The following is a 17845-nucleotide window of genomic DNA, read 5'->3' as shown; positions in this document are numbered from 1 at the left end:
CTGAGATTGTGAAATTCTGTGTTCCTACCCACACATCAAATGGACCTTAATTGTGCATTGTCAAAATGACAAGTGCCCTGTGCATTAATTTGCCATAAATTTTTAGTAATTGTTATTAATATGTTTTGTTGAAGTTTCTCAATGATCTATTGCTTTCACAGTGTAATCGTTTATCTGACTCTAAAGTTGTTTGCATTCTGATGAAACCTGGCCCCTCATCTTCGCCAAGTTAGTCTTCCATTTGAAGGGTGTTGTCGTGCTGATTCTGAGCTGTAAACCTCACATCATTTCGAGCATAGGACCACCTAGTTTTATACTCACAAGAGATACCAACTGCTAAGCACTCAAATCAGTGACGTAGTTGCTGTAAAACTTGCTGAGAGTCAAACTCACACATATCAACAAGGGAGCAATCTGAAGCTGAAAATTCAGCTTCCTTTAAAATATTTTAAATTATGGATCAGCGCTGTGAATGTAGTGCTAGCTTATTTCTTGATAGAATGGTGGGGGGGTGATGCTTTTTGTAGCTACTAAATTATCTCCAGATGCATCTGTTGGGATTCCCTCTGTAGATTTATTCTTTGAGTAATTTTGTTCTGTGGCCTGTGCAAGTTTAGTTTGTGTGAATTTGTATAGATGGAATTTGAGAGAATTGCTTAGAATTATAGAATGTAGTTGACATCATGAGCAACATTGCTTAACCAATACCATGATATTCACTGGTTATAAATTTTACAAATTCCACATTCTCTTTCCATGTATCCAATTAACACATGCTCACTGTATAAATTCTTACCAATTGTCTGCTCTTTATTTAGGCTTGGATGAAAATACTGTAAAAGTGAGAGACTGTTTCCCAAGCAATCTCACTGCTCTCTAACGAGAACACTCTCTATGGTCACGGGTCATGACAACAAAGTTAAAATCAACAATCTTATTGATCTTGTAAGTAAACATTATCTCCTCGGGAACATCTTACTGCATGACGTAAAAATACAGAGAACTCATTCATCTAGTTTAATATGTGACTTATCCTACCCACAAGAAGTATTGACACTAGACTCACAGGATGCAATATTTATTCAAAAGTAGGACCTGGCTCATATTTATTGATAACTAAATATTATTGAGGCAGATATGCTCGCTGGTCATTTTGGTATCTATATCTACATTTCATTCCCTTATGGGGTCAATCTTGATCAGATTGGCAGATTTAATTTCTAGATATATTTAAAATTGTTTGCTTAATTGAACAGTAAGGATGATTTGTAGGTCTTCAATTCCATAGAAACACTTCTGTGATAAATGGGAATACAGGATAAGGGGCAAATATAAGTAAGCGGCTCATAGAAAAGAATCAAAACTATGGACAGGTATTGCATTTTGTGTTGCAACCCCAAAGGTAGGTCAAATGGTGCTTCCAGCCTCGCACTGAGAACAGTCAGCTGACTATTATTTTTACTTTGATTGGACAATGTGCAGTCACTTCCAGTTAGAGCTGGCAGAACAGGATATGATGTTCGGAGTCTATCTAGAAGTGATGGAGCTGAAACCTGCTGTTGTAGATAAGGAGGAGAGGTGGTATATCCACTTTTGAGGTGCCTTCTCAAATCTTTTAATACAGTCACACAAAGAATGACCACAGCTGCCAAGTCGCTGCTTTCTCAGGGGGTTTATCCTGTGACCAGGCTGGTAGGTAGGGCCCGAAGGTCTGGCTTGAACTGCTTTCTGAGTCTGCCATTGGCAGCCTACCTTGTGCAGCTGCTGTGTAAAAATGGAGTTGGTTTCTGAGCCGTGGCCCTGATTGGTATAGTTCCTGCCTCCAGTAAAACACGTTTGGCAAATGGTGTTAACAAACTGGCTTGCTGACTACCAGCATAAAACAACATGCCTGTTCACCATATGGCCTGAAAATTCTGCTCTTTGAAACTGAATTTTGTGTGACAGTCTAAATTCTGTGATTAAGTTTAGAGCTGGAAGCTTCAATCAGAAATCAAATTCTTTTCTATTTCCTTTTTTCACATCTGACATACATACAGTGATGTGTTGCTGGAAAAGCGCAGCAGGTCAGGCAGCATCCAAGGAGCAGGAAAATCGACATTTCGGGCATAAGCCCTTCTTCAGAAATCCTTATGCCTGAAACGTCGATTCTCCTGCTTCTTGGATGCTGCCTGACCTGCTGCGCTTTTCCAGCAACACATTTTTCAGCTCTAATCTCCAGCATCTGCAGTCCTCACTTTCTCCTAATACATATAGTGATGGTCAGTTCCATTATTATAGCGTTATTAGTAGCCACTTTGAATACATCTCAAAGTAGTTCTAATTATGTCAGAAACTTGGATGTGGTGCACCAAATATTGGCCTGTGATTTAGTATTGCATGGAATTTTTTTTTGGGATGATGAGTTCCGAAGAACTTCATACCACCTACTCAGCTTAACATTTAAACAGATCTGACATTACACACTAACAGGAATATTATGGCATAGAATGTTAAGAAACTACAGTGTCCCCAAGCTTAATGACATACTTTGCAAATAAAAAGCTGGAGAAACTCAGCAGGTCTGGAGCATCTTTGGAGAAAAAAAAGAGTTAATGTTTCAAGTCCAGTGACCCTTCTTCAGAACACAACCAGTTTGTCCAGTGCTGTATGCTGTTATGAGTTTGGTCTCTAGGTGCTTTTAATTACCTTTTTGAGTATTGATGCCTTGATCTTCCCAACATACAAATAAACATACAAATTAGGAGCAGGTGTAGGCCAATTGGCCCTTTGAGTCTATTGTACCATTCAATGAGCTTATAGCTGATCTGAGTGACCTCAAATCTCTTCCCTGCCTGCCACCAGATAGCTTTTGATTCCCTTATCAGTCACGATTCTATCCACATCTGTGTTAAAACCATGTAATGATTCTGCATTCATTGCACTCTGGAGAAGAAAATTCCAAGGACTCTCAACTTTCTCAGCAAAACAATATCTCCTTAAGTGGTTTCCTAAATTGAAGAAAAATATTAATGCCATAGAAGGAGTGCAACAGAGGCTCACCAGACATGTTACAGAGTAGTAAGACTGTCAACTGAAGACAGAATAGACAAACTGAGCCTGAATTATTTAGAGATTTAAAGAATGAGAGGCAATCTCATTGAAACTTACAAAATACTTAAAGGGATAGACAGGGTAGCTGTAGGTGAGATGTTTCCTCTTGTTGGGAAGTCTAGAAGCAGGAGGAAAACTTTACAAATACAGGAATGCCACTAAGGTCTGAGAAAATTACGAACCTTTGGAATTCTCTACCATGGGGAGGCTGTGGAAGCTCAATCTTTGCGAATGTTTAAGATAGAAAATGATAGATTTATTATTGCCAGTGATTTACAGGATTGTGGAGATGGGGTGCTTAAAAGACACGTGGTGCGAGAAAAGTGGGAAAGTACAGTGAAAATGAATAAATCAGGTTCTCAGTGTGGAGAAAGAAAATCACAATTTTACCCTCAAGTCTTAAATGGTGCCTTCAAAGTCTTTTCATTAAGCAGTGATGATTATATTTCTATGTATTTGCATCTCACTTAAGCCCCAACTTGCCTTATTCATAAGCCAATTCCAACTGTCCTCTCCTCAACTGAGAAACTAGACAATACAAAGTCCCAGTGTATAAGTAGTGGATACCTGGCAGTGCAACTTGCCACATGCCTGTTCTGGCCCTTATGCACCTGCTTCTTCAGAACAAGGTCCCTATATGCTCAATGTTCACCATCCACCTTGACCCTTCATCCACTCAAATTGGCATCAGCAAATCACCAGTCTTATAACATCATCATCCAGGAAGAGTGGCCTACAGTTAGCATTATTTTGAAGCATCTTGGAAGAGTATCATGCTTTTGGCATCACAGTGAAGCAGTCTGGGAAGAGTGTGCTGCAGTCAGCATCACAGTGAAGCAGTCTGGGAAAAGTGTGCTGCAGACAGCATCACAATGAAACAGTCTGGGAAGAGTGGCCTGCAGTCACCAAGTCATCCTTTATTTACACGTGGGGAGCCCTTGACACTCTTTCCAACAAGCACAAAGACATGGCTTGGCTGGTGGTGAGAAGGACTCTGCCTGTGAGATCCTTTATGCACGCCCGGACTCTCAGCCGCATCGCACGCTGCCCTCAAAGCGGCTGCAGGGAGGGACGAGACTGTCACACACTTCCTTCTGGAATGTGCCTATGCAGAGGAAGTCTGGAGAAGAATGCAGTGGTGTTTGTCGAGGTTTGTCCCGAGCAGCGCCGTGACGCGGGACTCCGTGCTCTACGGTCTGTTCCCCGGGACGCACACCGAGACGGACATCAACTGTGCCTGGAGGATCATCAACTCGGTGAAGGACGCTCTCTGGGTGGTCCGAAACCTGCTGATCTTCCAGCTGAAGGAGTTGACCCCGACTGAGTGTTGCAGACTGGCACATTCCATGGTCCAGGACTACGTGTTGAGGGACGCGCTGAAGCTTGGGGCAGCTGCCGCCAAGGCACGGTGGGGAAAGACCACTGTGTAAAGTCTGCCTGCCTAACGAAGAACAGGGGCCCATGCAGTCATTTGGGCTCTGCTGACGCCTCAGCTAATTATATGGGCATATGATCATAAAATGTACAGACCTGTATAAAAATGATAAGTTTTGATCTCTGTATGTAAATGTTTACATACGTATGGCATGACCAATTGTACAGACCATCAAATTATTTATGAATAAAGTATATTTTTGAAAAAAAAACAAATCTGTCAGCCAGGACTCCCTGTTTGGATCAGACAGCCACAATCAGGGAGCTCATGTTCTATGATGTCCACCTGGCTGACTTCATTATACTCACTACAAGAGGGGCATCTCCCTGTCGGCTTGATGAGGAGGGACTCTTTCCTGGGATGGCCACTAGGCTGCCATTGGTGGACTTCCTGCATAGCAGATGACCCACCCACTGGTGGTAAAATGCTGTGACAATGGGAAGGCAAGGAACAATCTATCTTCTATTCAAGAGCAACACACTTCAACCTCTTCACATCCCACCTCAAGCAGGCTGATAAAGTCTTTAATCTACATGCATGACGAATGCACTCCAAATCTGCATGATGACAAGCAGGTATTTTACACCCTGAAATTCCACTCCAATTCTTCAAAGGTGGGTGACTATTGTTTGTGCTTCAATGGAAGGTGCAACACCAGATGTCATCGCATCCTAGTTGGCTACACACAGTGCCAATGGAGTTTGGCCACCACCCTCATGTTGGAAGGGCAGGTTCCAAACCTTGCACAAAGCCCTGCACTAAATTGGTGCTGAACTCCTCCATGCTCCTTAACATCGGCCAGCTGCTGGCAGGCTTTCCAATGCATCAAACATCAGCGTATCCATCAGCTTTCTTCTGCAGGCATTCCTTACAGAATCACAGGGTTTCAATGGGGCAGAAAGAGGCCATTTGGCACACAGTCTTTATGTCCGCTCTTCAAATGAGTAACTCAGCTCATGCCACTTCCTCTCCTTCTCCCTGTAATACTGCCCTTGACTGAACTCACACCTGTACCATCCTTCCACTTGTTCTGACCAGAAGCTACTAAATCTGCTGTCTTGCCATAGGCAAACCCTGCCACAAATCTATCCTCTAAAGTATATGTGATGTCAATAACACTGCTGATAGTTGTGAGTGTGAGTAGTGCTTCTAAATGACTCACTTCATGATGATCCTTCACTGTCTGGCAGAGTTGAATCACTTGTGTGTCTGAATAAAAACAGGTGCAAGGGTAAGATTCTGGTGCAAGAAGTTGCGAGATAAGTATTGCATGCTCACACTGTCTGCCGTTTGTAATGAAAAAGAGAGTGCAGGGGATGTGGGATGTAAGAAGAGGGATTAGATACTGTGATTTCCATAAACCATTCATTGGCTGGTTTCAATGGTTTGAGTCAGTCACCTCAATATTGGTCAACAAGGATTAGAAGTTGCAGGTTCACCTATCCTCTTCAGTTTAGCTCCTCCTGATTTCAGTTGTGAGATTGTGTGTCCTGCAAGAGAGACAGAGAGAGAGAGTGTTGGTGAGTATCACACAACATATTTGGGTGATGGGTAAATATTGTGTACATTTGAGACTTGAAACAGTATTAAAGGGCCATGGGGAGTGTATGACTTAGGTATGAGGCCTCATTTTTGGTTGACAGTAGGTGAGTAATGAGGGTGTGGTGAATTGAACAATGGCTGAGATGAGTAGTGTCATTGATGTAATATGGTATTTGAAGATGCATTCACTAGCCTTGTATGAGGTTATTAAATGTTTCAGCACTGCATGGGATCCTGTGACTTTGCTTCCTGACATTGACCTACACAGCTATCTGGTCCCACTGTTATTTGAGCCTGTGTCTGGAGGGTCTTCTGGTCGTTTATGGAAATGGGACACTATTCCGCCTTTCCACTTTCTCCAACATGACCTCCAGTGCAATGTCTGAAATTCTTGGTACCTGGTCACTCCCACCTTGCCCCATTTCTTTGCCATTTATCTCACAGAATTTATTACCTGCCTGATTCTCAGCCACAATGCCTCTCCCATTTGAGAAGGACAAGCCAGTTTTTAAGCAGCTCATGTTGACCTTAAGAGCTGCCACAAGTTACGACTTCGCTGGCATTGCAGCCAATGAACAGCAAGGTTAATGCTGTCTGCATCCCGAAATTATTTAAATGAACAGATACCACCAGGTTGGTGTGGTGACTGCATTGCACTGAACAGATGTGAGTTAGTTATGTCTTATGATATATGCCGTTTTGGGGGAGCTATCGAATTTAATCCCTAATATTTTGAATGCCCCTAAAGTTTTAATTCCATGAGGGTCCGCCCAACTCCAAATACAATGCTGGATTAGAATGGTGACAGTAGTGTAAGAAATCTACAGACAAAGATCAAATAATAGACAAATACTTTCAATCAAATCCAAAATCGAGCAGAAACTATTTGTTGTAACCCTTGCTGTTGAAATATTTTTTTTAAATGACATCAACAGCAAAATGTATTTTCATTCTGTTGGAGAGAAACTCCTGCACTGAGTTATAGAACATAGAACATAGAAAAATACAGCGCAGTACAGGCCCTTTGGCCCTCGATGTTGTGCCGATCCAAGCCCACCTAACCTACACTAGCACACTATCCTCCATATGCCTATCCAATGCCCGTTTAAATGCCCATAAAGAGGGAGAGTCCACCACTGCTACTGGCAGGGCATTTCATGAACTCACGACTCGCTGAGTAAAGAATCTACCCCGAACATTTGTCCTATACCTACCACCCCTTAATTTAAAGCTATGCCCCCTCGTAATAGCTGACTCCATACTTATAGTGTGAAAACTTATAGTTTTCACACCATGGCAATCTCATGGAATAAACAAATCATTAAGATAACAAAGCAATAGTTATAGAGAGAATTATTCAATTAGGCATCATAAGCATAGAGGCCTGAGGCTATGCCACAATATGCAGCAGTTTTTGGAATCAGTGGCTTTTCTTTCTGCAGTGCAGAATGTGATGATTCCAAAACCCAAAATTCTTAAACAACAAATGCAAAGATAGATTGAGCTATTACCTCAATAACCAATAAGTTTGAGCATGAAGTTGATACCAGTCTTTTATTTTCTCAAGCAGTAATTTGAGATTAATTCCCCATTTAAATTGTTGTCAGTTCAGTCAGGAAACTCAAACTTAGAGAGGGCTACACACCCCCCCCCCCCCCCCCCCCAGGGCAAGGGATCTAAGGTCATTAATATTTAAAATCAGTTGTTGTTGCACACATCTGAACAGAACTGGGAGCATTGAACAAACTGATGCTCTTTGACACGAGTCCCATTATTCCTGAAATCTCAATTTGGAATCCTACTTTATGTTTACTTAAAGCATTCAACAAAGATTTCTGTCTCTGTCATAGAAGTGTATCTGAGAAAGAATTTTCACAGTTCTAGAAAAGGGTTATATCAATATCAAAACATTAACTCTGTTTTACTGTTTATCCAGATGCTGCCAGACCTGCTGAGTTTCTCCAGCGTTTTCACTTTTTATTTTGGATTTCCAGCTTCTGCAGTATTTTGCTTTTATGACAACTCTCACTGTTACTTTAAGCATATTTCAGTGTTATGCAAGAACAAAGAATTTCTTTACATTGGTAATAAAACTCCTTTAAACCGACATAGCAAAAAAACTTATTCAGGTTTATAATATTATAGAATTCCTATATAATGTGAAATGAAATTATTCATTTTGATCAATAAACGCTGATTGTTTGATAAGTTTTAAGAAAAGAACTTGCATTTATATAGTGCCTTTACAAGCTCATGACATCCTAAGGGACATTACAAAAGGGTCCATTTTAGCAGAATTAACAAGAAGCATGTTATCTAAATGGTGAGAGGTGACAGTGCTCAGATGCAGAGAGATCTAAATGTCCCAGTGAATTAATCACAGAAGGTTGTTATAAAAGTAATCAGGAAAGCTAATAGAATGTTATAGTTTATTGTGAGGGGAACTTCATGCAAGAAGAGGGAGGTTATGTTTCAGTTATACAGGATATTGCACCTGGAGTACTGTATACAGTACTGGTCATTATACTTAGAGAAGGGTGTTAATGCATTGAATGCAGTTCAGAGAAGGTTTACTAGATTATTACCTGGAAAGAGTGGATTGCCTTATGAGGAAAGGCTAATAGGCTAGGCCTATATTGTGTGTCGTTTAGAAAAGTCAGAGGTGACTTTATTGAAACATATAAGATCCTGAGGGGACTTGACTGGGTGAGTGTTGAAAGGATGTTTCCTCTTGTGGAGGCATCTAGAACTGGGGGTCATAGTACAAAAAAAAGGGTCACCAGTTGAAGAAACGTTTTTTTCTCTGAGGGTTGGAAGCCTCTGGAATTCCAGTGGGTGCAGAAACTTTAAATAATTACCAAAGATATGACAGATTATCAGCAATATGCAGGAATGTAGCGTTGTGATTTAAAAACAGATCAGCCATTATCTCATTGAATGGCTAAACAGACTCGAAGGGCTGAATGGCCTACACTTACTCATTTTCTATATTTTTACAGTCAATAAAGTTCTTTTGAAGCAATGCCACTATGCAATGTTGTGAAGTACCAATCTAATTTGCACACACCAAATTTACTTTTTCAAGTTCACAGCCACATTAAAAGCATCGTGTTATTTTTACACCTCTTACTTTTCACACACTGATTTCACATGATTTAAAGCAGCTGGCCTGGAGTGCATCCATTTTTTTATTTCTGTTCCTATTGGACTTTCAATGCTCTGCGTGCAAAATAAAAGTGTTCTTAACAGTGCACTATAGCTGTGTAATGAACTCATGAGATAATATCAAAGAGATAAACATAAAAGAGTGAATGTTATTTGCGAGTCTGTAGTTTTCTACAAGCAAAATTTCCTTAGTGATTCATTGTTTATGAACAACTTAACTGCAGCCAAAAATCTGAGCAAATCCAGTTTGATGAGGAAGAATCGAGCCCTTTATTTTCCTCCAACATATTCAGCAGAGTGGAGTTTGCTTTTTTCCAGCCAGAAACGCGGTGTTCCCAGCAAAATGCATTAAATCACAAAGGTCATATTTCAGTCACAGTGGGGTATTTTACAATATGTTTAACACCATCCAATTAGGATGTTTTCTTGGGGGGAAAAACAACTAGAATTACCAAGTGTGTTAAATTCACTCCATGCTGGTGGCCAGACTCTGAAACACAGCTGTTTTGCTCAGATTCGCTCAGTGTATTTGCTTGACCTTGTGAAGTACACGTTAAAAACAGTTTGTAGTGATGGACTAAATACAGTCTCTGGCTTTGGCAAGCGTAGGCTGAGGTAAACATCATAATTAGTGTGTCTGTTAAATAAATTGAATATCATGATTTTCAGATCTATTTTAATTCTGTTTAGTCATTTTTGCTACGTAAAGGATTGGAGAATTAGAGTGAAGAAATCTTACTGCAATTAGTTCAGGCCTTGATGAGATGATATCTGGAGTACTCTGCATTTTTGGTCTCCTTGCTTAGTGAAGGATATACTTGCTCTAGAGGGACTGTAACAACGGATCTTTGAATCGAGAGTATTGTCAAATTGAGAAACATTGATTAAACTGCATCCTCCCTATATTCCCTAGGGGTTGGAAGAAGGATTGGTCAACACATTGAAGCAGATAAAACTCCCAATGAGATTGGCATCTGCTGGGAAAGTGCTTCCCCTATCTGGGGAGTCAAGAGCAGAAGGTCACAATTCCAGAAAAAAGGATTAGCAATGCAGAATTGAGATAAGGAAAGAGTTTTGTTTTCTCAAACGGAGGTTGCATTTAAAAATTGGGACAGCCCATTAGACCACCATTCCCATGCCCCAGTAATTATGCAAAACCTGACTTAAAGATTTGAGTTGCTAACTTAATATCATCACAACAGTCTCCAATAACATGGAAGTTGATGTGGGTGCTGCCATTTTCCAAAAAGAAATGAACAAGCTGCTGAGCTGGTTGACAGACCATTAGGCTCAGATCTGATGTTGCCCTGCACCATTTTAGATGGGGACAGAGGAATAACATTCAGAGGGAATTCAAATCAAACCCTTAATGTGATTCATCTGTCAGCAGGTGGATCAACAAAGTCTATAAAAAAGTATAGAAACTTGAGCCACACATCCTAAGCACATGGTACGAACCAAGGGATCATTTTGTGGCACATTCCCTGTGATCCAGATTTTGTTGCAGTTGAGTGGGTGGTCCCTGTGCTAAGTAAAGTCAATGGATGTGATGGATACAACCTTCAGTTGTATCTAAATGTTATGATTGGTATCACCCAGACAGTCCTCTCTGACACTATGCTTTCTATGAAGGTTCCTGATGAAGATCAGATGCCCATGTAGACAATGTTTCAGTTGTTATAATTATAGTTCTGCACTTGCCTAATCCCTAGTTGATGTTTCTTCAACAAGGGAGCAATCTGAATTGCCCTATTATTGTCCCTTTGAACTAATGCAGGAAGTTGAGTTTCTACTCCATGTCCCATCAGCAGTTCTGATGGTGGCAGCCGTGAGGAGACTAAGGTAGAACAACAAAAGAGAAGAGCAGGAAAAAAACTTGGATTTTTCTTCAGATTATTTTGCTGTCTGAACCACTGACTGCTCCCCATTGGGTTGATTTTTGATTTTGATTTATTATTGTCACGTACCTAGATAGTAAAGAGTACTGTTTTGTGTGCTATTCAGGAAAATCATACCATATGTAAGTACATAGAGAACAGAATGCAGAATATAGTGTTACAGCTACAATGAAGATGCAGAGGATGATCAACTTTAATATATAAGAGGTCCATTTCAAAGTCTGATATCAGCAGCGAAGAATTTCTTGAATCTGTTGGTACATGTTTTCAAACTTTTGTACCTTTTGCCAGATGGAAGAGGGTGAGGGTATAACCAGGGTGAGATGTGTCTTTGATTTTGATTTTGTTGGCTGCTTTCCCATGACATCACAAAGTACAGAGGGAGTCAATGGAACAAAGGTTGGTTTGTGTGGTGGTCTGGGCTCTGTAATTTCTAGCAGTCTTGGGCAAAGCGGTTGCCATAACTAAGCTTTGGTGCATCCAGATAGGATGCTTTCGATGGTGCATCTTTAAAAATTAGTTAGAGTCATTGTGGACATGCCAAATTTCCTTCACCTTCTGAGGAAGTAGAGGCATCAGTGTGCTTTCTTGACTGTAGCATCAATTTGGATGGACCAGGATGGATTGTTGGTGATATTTACTCCTAGAAACTTGGAGCTCTCAACCATCTCCACCTCAGTGCCATTGATACTGACAGGGGTGTGTCCCCCACTCCACTTACTGAATTTGATGACCAGCTCTTTTGTTTTGCTGACCTCGATGGAGATTGTTGTCTTTACACCATGTCACTAAACTCTCTATCTCTTTCCTATACACTTTTTTGTCACTGTTTAAGATCCAGCCTACTATGGTGGTGTCATCAGCGATATTGTAAATGGAGTTAGAACAGAATTTGACCACACAGTCATGAATATATAAAGAGGACAGTAAGAGGCTGAGTACCCAGCCTTGTGGGGCACCAATGTTGAGGATTATCATGGAGGAGGTGTTGGTGCCCATCCTCGACTGATGATATCTAGGAGAACTTGCAAATTGCTGAAAACCCTGTGTCTTTGCAAATGCTTTGAACATCTTGTTAGCAACTCTGGGTCGTTGTTAGAAATGACACCACTAAGAATACGACAATGGCAGGCACCTCTGGGAAGGCTCTCACAACTACTTTAGTAGCTGTTAATGTCAGTTTTTTAACGTCATACATGAATATGCCCATGCTGAAACTACTCCAGAGTTCAGCAATGACTTGTTTAAACATCAGAGATTCCAGTCATTCATTACTATTTGTGGCACATGTATTACAGAGATCCATGGCCACTAAGCAGTTTCACAGGTGCACTCTGCAATATACAGAGAGTTAACAGTCATTCACTGAAACAGTAAGGGCTCAATTATAGAGAAGTGCTGACTTTGTTTGAAACATGTCATGGTAGCATGGTCTGTCAACTGAGTTCCAGGCCATTCCTAGGTGTACTACCTGTGCACAATACAACACTCAGGATCCTTCTTTAATTCATCCATGAAGTTCCAGGCTGACTAAGTTGGTGCTGTAGTTTGTGTGTAAGAGAGTATTCAGCCCCAAAATCAACATCATCAGATGTGAGTACATCAACCATGTGGGTCACTTAGCTCAGTCAGCTAGTTTGCGATGCAGAGTGAAAACCCTGGCATGGGTTCAATTCCCACTTCAGCTGAGGTCACCATGAAGGTCCTGCCTTTACAATCTCTCCCCTCACCTGAGGTGTGGTGACCCCTCAGGTTAAACCATCCCTCATCGACTTAGGAAAGATAATCTGCAGCTATCTAATACTCGCCTTGGACATACACAGTCTCATATGTGAACCTCGTAAATATAAGGCGAAATCTTTGTTTGTGAGGGGACTTTTTCACTAACTATTTTTCACCAGTGGGGTGACCAAAGGTTTATGATCAGTCTCAATCATGACTTTAAGCCCCAAGAAATCAATCAAATTTTTTTCACAAGCCTAGATTACATTAAAGCTGCTTTCTAAATTAGAGTGTACCAGACCTCCATACGTAATAACATCCTTGAAACATAATATGATATCCTTCTGGTGTTCCTGAAGAACTGCCCCAATGCCTGTAATTAAGCATCTGCCACAATAAGTGTAGAATACAATGGATTGTAATGAGCTAATACATTGGTGGAAGTCAAGGTGTCTTCAGTCTTTTGAAAGTCCATCTGATGCTGTGAAAACCAATATCATGTCCGAGATTTCCTAAAGAGATTTCTCAAGGGTTCTGTAACAGAGACGAAATTTGGTTAAAAACTTTGTCAGTTCATTTACTATACCCTGAATCTGTTGCTGATCCTGCATTGACTTTGGAGTTGGGAAGTCTTTGACCACTTTGAGTTTCTGGGGAACTCTGCTTTACCTTAAACTCTGTCCACACTGTGCTGTATAAACCCAGTGAGAAGCAGCTCTGAGACATCATCATAAGATTGCTTCAGGATCCCAAAGTCCTTACAGAACAGAGAAATGCCTAGAGTTATGCATACATGGAATTTCTAGCACTCCAATAACAGACCCTAAGAATATGTCCTTGTGGGCATTGTTCTCCAGTGAGAAGGAGTGAGAAGGAGCAGGGAACCAAGGGCAGGTACAGATCCAAAAGGTTGCAGGACCTGTTCATAAACTTGGGCCCACAAGGAGGAGACCGCAGCAGCAGATAGTCAAAGATAGGTGAAGACACTGTCCTAAATATATTGGCAAATACTCTAAGGACTTGGCAAATACTCTAAGGACCTTTATGGCATATTGCAACTTGATGTTTGTCATTGTATCAAGTTTTTTTTTACTGATCATATGTTCATACATACCATGAATACACATTTAATGATAATGACATCAATCAGGTAGACAGAGCCAGAGGGTTGGCTAACATTGCGGGACTTTCAAAAGTACAAGTGATAATAGGCTGCGCACACATGAAACTAAAGGCCACTATCCAGAGTTCATCCACTGAGCCAAGGAGGTGGTAAAACAAATGCCATTCTCCTGCTCAAGTCTCACTATTGGTCATGGTATGATGTGCCTTGCACAAGCTGCCACTCCAGAGAGGGGAAGCCCTGACAGAAAGGGATGAAATGGAGTGAGCCTGATATTCTGATGAGGAGTTTGATGATGTGTTCAGTGCTGAGTACAATGAATTACACCAGTTAGCTGGTTAGCAGGGATATCTGAAATTTGCTAATAATGCAAAGATTTAATGATCCACCTGTAATTTGATATATCTTGGACACTTTTACATTACTGAAGCTTAAGATTCAGAAAACCCCAAACTAAAGTCCAAGTTTACAGAACTGTTGTCCAGACATTGGATTAGTTAAATGTGTGCACTGCTTGATTAAACAATGTGTCTTATAATTGTCACAAATCGTTCTTTTATACAGAATGTATTATGTAAATAACTGCTATATTACAGTGCTGTTTTGACCATCTATCCAAAGAAGAATTTGAAAATATAAATTACTTTGTCGTTATGTTTAATAATAAAATTGCATTTCCATATGCTCTTTTTAAATTCCCAGAGCAAATCCTGTTTTAATAGACCATAATTTTTATTTTTGTAGTTTGGCTACAATGATGATCAGTCACTGAGCATATTCACAAGAGGCTGCCAGTGTACCTTTTACAAAAGAACTTCAAAGTATCTGGAGCTTTATTCTGACTGATGTCTAAACATTTCCTGAGCAACTAACTGAGTTTTCCATCCCCTCAACTTCAACAATGTTTTGTTTCTCAAATTTTCTTCAAAGCCACTCTGGACTTTTTTTCCATGCTGTGAAATGTTTGGAGATGCTAAGCTAGCTGCACACATTGTTGGACACTTTGGATGGTTCAGTCTTTCTGTGAAACTTGACTTCTGTTGCTAGGCAACAGCAGCTTTATTTTTCTTCTACCTTTATTTTCTCATGCACCAAACTGTTCACCTCAAGCTCTGCTCCAAAGCTGTAAATCTACATTAAAAATCCATGTATCTACAAATTTCGGATATTCACTCAACTCCCATAGAGCAAATCTAAAATGAAATTAAATCATGCCTCCCCTTCTTGATGTACACAATATAGAAAAATCAAACGTACAAACGTATAAAGGAATGGGTGAGAAGGTGAGATGGGACAGAGAGTGGTTGGTGAGGACTGGGATTGGCCATGCTAAATTGCCCTGTAGTGTCCAGGGATGTGTAGGCTAGGTGTGTAAGCCATGGTCAATTCAGGGTTACGGGCGTAGGGTTGGGGTGGATCTGGGTGAATGCTCTTTAGAAGGTTGCTGCAGACTCGAAGGGCTGAATGACTTCTTTCTGCACTATCAGGATTCTGTGATTCAACACACGTCAGGCCATCCCCCTGACACTTTGTGGGCCTCTCCAGACTTCCAAACCATCCCTAAAGGGCTAGCAAAATCCATCCTGAGAGATGCAATTTCATAAAATCAGCTCTCAGTACAAAGGAGAATAATGATTTTGAGGTGCTTCACTGCTATTATCAAGAACATGTTCTTCCAAAGGACATTCGGCAAAAGGTATGAAATACACTCTTACCTGTAATTTTGATTCAGTTATTTTCTTGCTACATTTAGATGGCCTGCAGCAACATCTCCTTTAAAAGCAAACCAGGGTCATTCAGATGTCGGTCTAATTTTCTAATTAAAGGCTGGGACATTACTCCCTGCACTCATCACTTACTTTAGCCAGATCAACTATCATTCAAATTTAAAGACCAGATCTCAACTTGGAGGTCCACAGTGTTAATGGGTCAAACTGTTGCACCACAAGGGCCCTCCTTAATCTTCTTATCTTTCTTGCATGGGTGGATGAAAATTGAATAATTGTGTTGCTGTGTCACCATCTGCTCAGACTTGTTTTCCAATCATTTATTTTTCTTCCGCCCACACTGTTTTTGGCAGCTCTCGATTTTAACTTACTGTTAAGAGGACAGATTTTACGTAAGATGTTTTGAAAAAGACAAACTTCATATCTTGAAATATTACCTTGGTGTTTTCATCAGTTCACAATAAGGGTGCTAATATTCAGTTGTTTCCTCTATTCTGGGCCATAGCTACTATGCCACAGCCTGTCTCATTAAAATTCTTCATTATCAAAAGTTGGGACTCGGGAATGTTGCTTTCTTAGAGCAAGAATCTAAATCTGTCAACATCCTCCATTGCTAAAGTGGCTGCAGGATGAAGAGATATCTTGATGGAGTAATGATGATTACATGATGATAGCTATGCGTGAAGGTGGCTATAAATTTGACAATGGCAACTATGCATGAAGATGGTCATAAGTCTATGATAATATAACTTGTTTGTACTGTACATACAGTAAAGATAACAACAAAAAAGACAACAAAAAACAAGGCATTGATGTTAAAAGGATTCACTTTGGTTGCAAGTGAAGTGTTCTTTCCCGTTGGCTTATTAATAATTGAAATGTGTTATCTGTTGAAAATGCAGAATTATCCCGTTGCTGAGTAATAACTAGCAAGTTTTCTGGTATAAGTTCCTTGTAGGGAGAAAGGAATTTGAATATCAGAAAGACAATGTGGTTATAAAGATAATGGGCTGAAGATTCTTCTTGACTGTACTGCTTCTTTCGCAGAATTCTGCACTGTTTAAATCACCTCCTGCCTCTCCAGTACCACCATTTACAAGGTACAGCTCAGGAGTGTGATGGATTGCTCTCCACTTGATTATGCAGGTGCAACCCCAACAACACTGAAGAGACTCAACACAATCCAGAACAAAATATTAACTTATTTCACACCCTGTCAGTAGTAATTGTCTTATCTGTATGGAAGATACACTACAGTAAATCATCAAAGCTCTCTTAACAGCATCTTCCAAACCTGTGACCTCTATCATTAACTAGGAATAGTTAATGATTGCTGTACATCTACTTCCTGTTAGAAAATAAAAGCAAAGATTCTTCTGATATTGACACAGTCAGCACATCAGTACATAAGATCTGCAGAAATATAAGTGCAAGTCATTTTTTGTGCAACTTAAGTTTTTGTAAATATTTGTCACAGTTTTCAAAAAAGGTTATGCTGGTAGTAGGCCAATATCCCAACTAATCACCATCAACAATATCCACTAACTTATCTCATTTGTAAGCTGTCGAAGTTCCAAAAGTGAAGTTAGATAATTGGGTACAAAAATGCTGTTAGGTACAATTTGAATGATGTTGAGTGAATAAAAAAAACTGACTCAATCTAGTTGGAAAATAGTTCTTTAATGTCTCTAACTTAGAATTAGGTTATCTGCATTTATTATGTGATTAAAAATATTGTTTGTGAGAAAGTCATATTAATCAAATTTACATTTAAGAATAGTTATTTGGTATTGAAGACGTTTTTAAAAGCAACGTGTTTGAAAAACATCTGTCTTGTAAGACTGCCCAATGTCATGGTTGATAAAATGCAAACAAATTTGAGTGGAAACTTTAGGGAAAATCACTTTCCAAAACGGTTGTAATTTTGGGCGCAATTTGTCATTTTTTTGGTGATTACATCACAGCAGAAGCTCAGCTCATTAAGGTGGAGGTCAGTAAATCCACAATTAAGAAGAGGGAGTAGCTGTGATAACAGGTGCCCAAAGTATCCTTTTGATCTGAGGATAGTTCCAACTTTTAGAGCACCATCCAGAGCCTTTAATAAAAAATGAAAAGCACATACCTGGACCAAGTCTATTCT

General features: G+C 40.1%; 1 long non-coding RNA gene across 1 annotated transcript in view; it reads left to right on the top strand.

Moving 5' to 3' along the window:
* The first annotated feature begins 854 nt into the window (after window positions 1–854).
* The window catches only part of LOC148150630 (uncharacterized), a 39688-nt gene continuing 22697 nt past the window's right edge, over window positions 855–17845 (top strand). The window contains exon 1 of the long non-coding RNA XR_015751891.1: window positions 855–945. This is a non-coding gene — a long non-coding RNA (uncharacterized LOC148150630). The remainder of the gene's footprint in view (window positions 946–17845) is intronic.

The sequence above is a fragment of the Chiloscyllium plagiosum genome, unplaced genomic scaffold, assembly GCF_037043375.1.
Source record: "Chiloscyllium plagiosum isolate Xiang-an unplaced genomic scaffold, Cpla_swu_hap1 HiC_scaffold_3, whole genome shotgun sequence".
Taxonomy (NCBI): domain Eukaryota; kingdom Metazoa; phylum Chordata; class Chondrichthyes; order Orectolobiformes; family Hemiscylliidae; genus Chiloscyllium; species Chiloscyllium plagiosum.
Note: the sequence above shows the minus strand (reverse complement) of the source record. Positions and strands in the feature narration are given on the sequence as shown.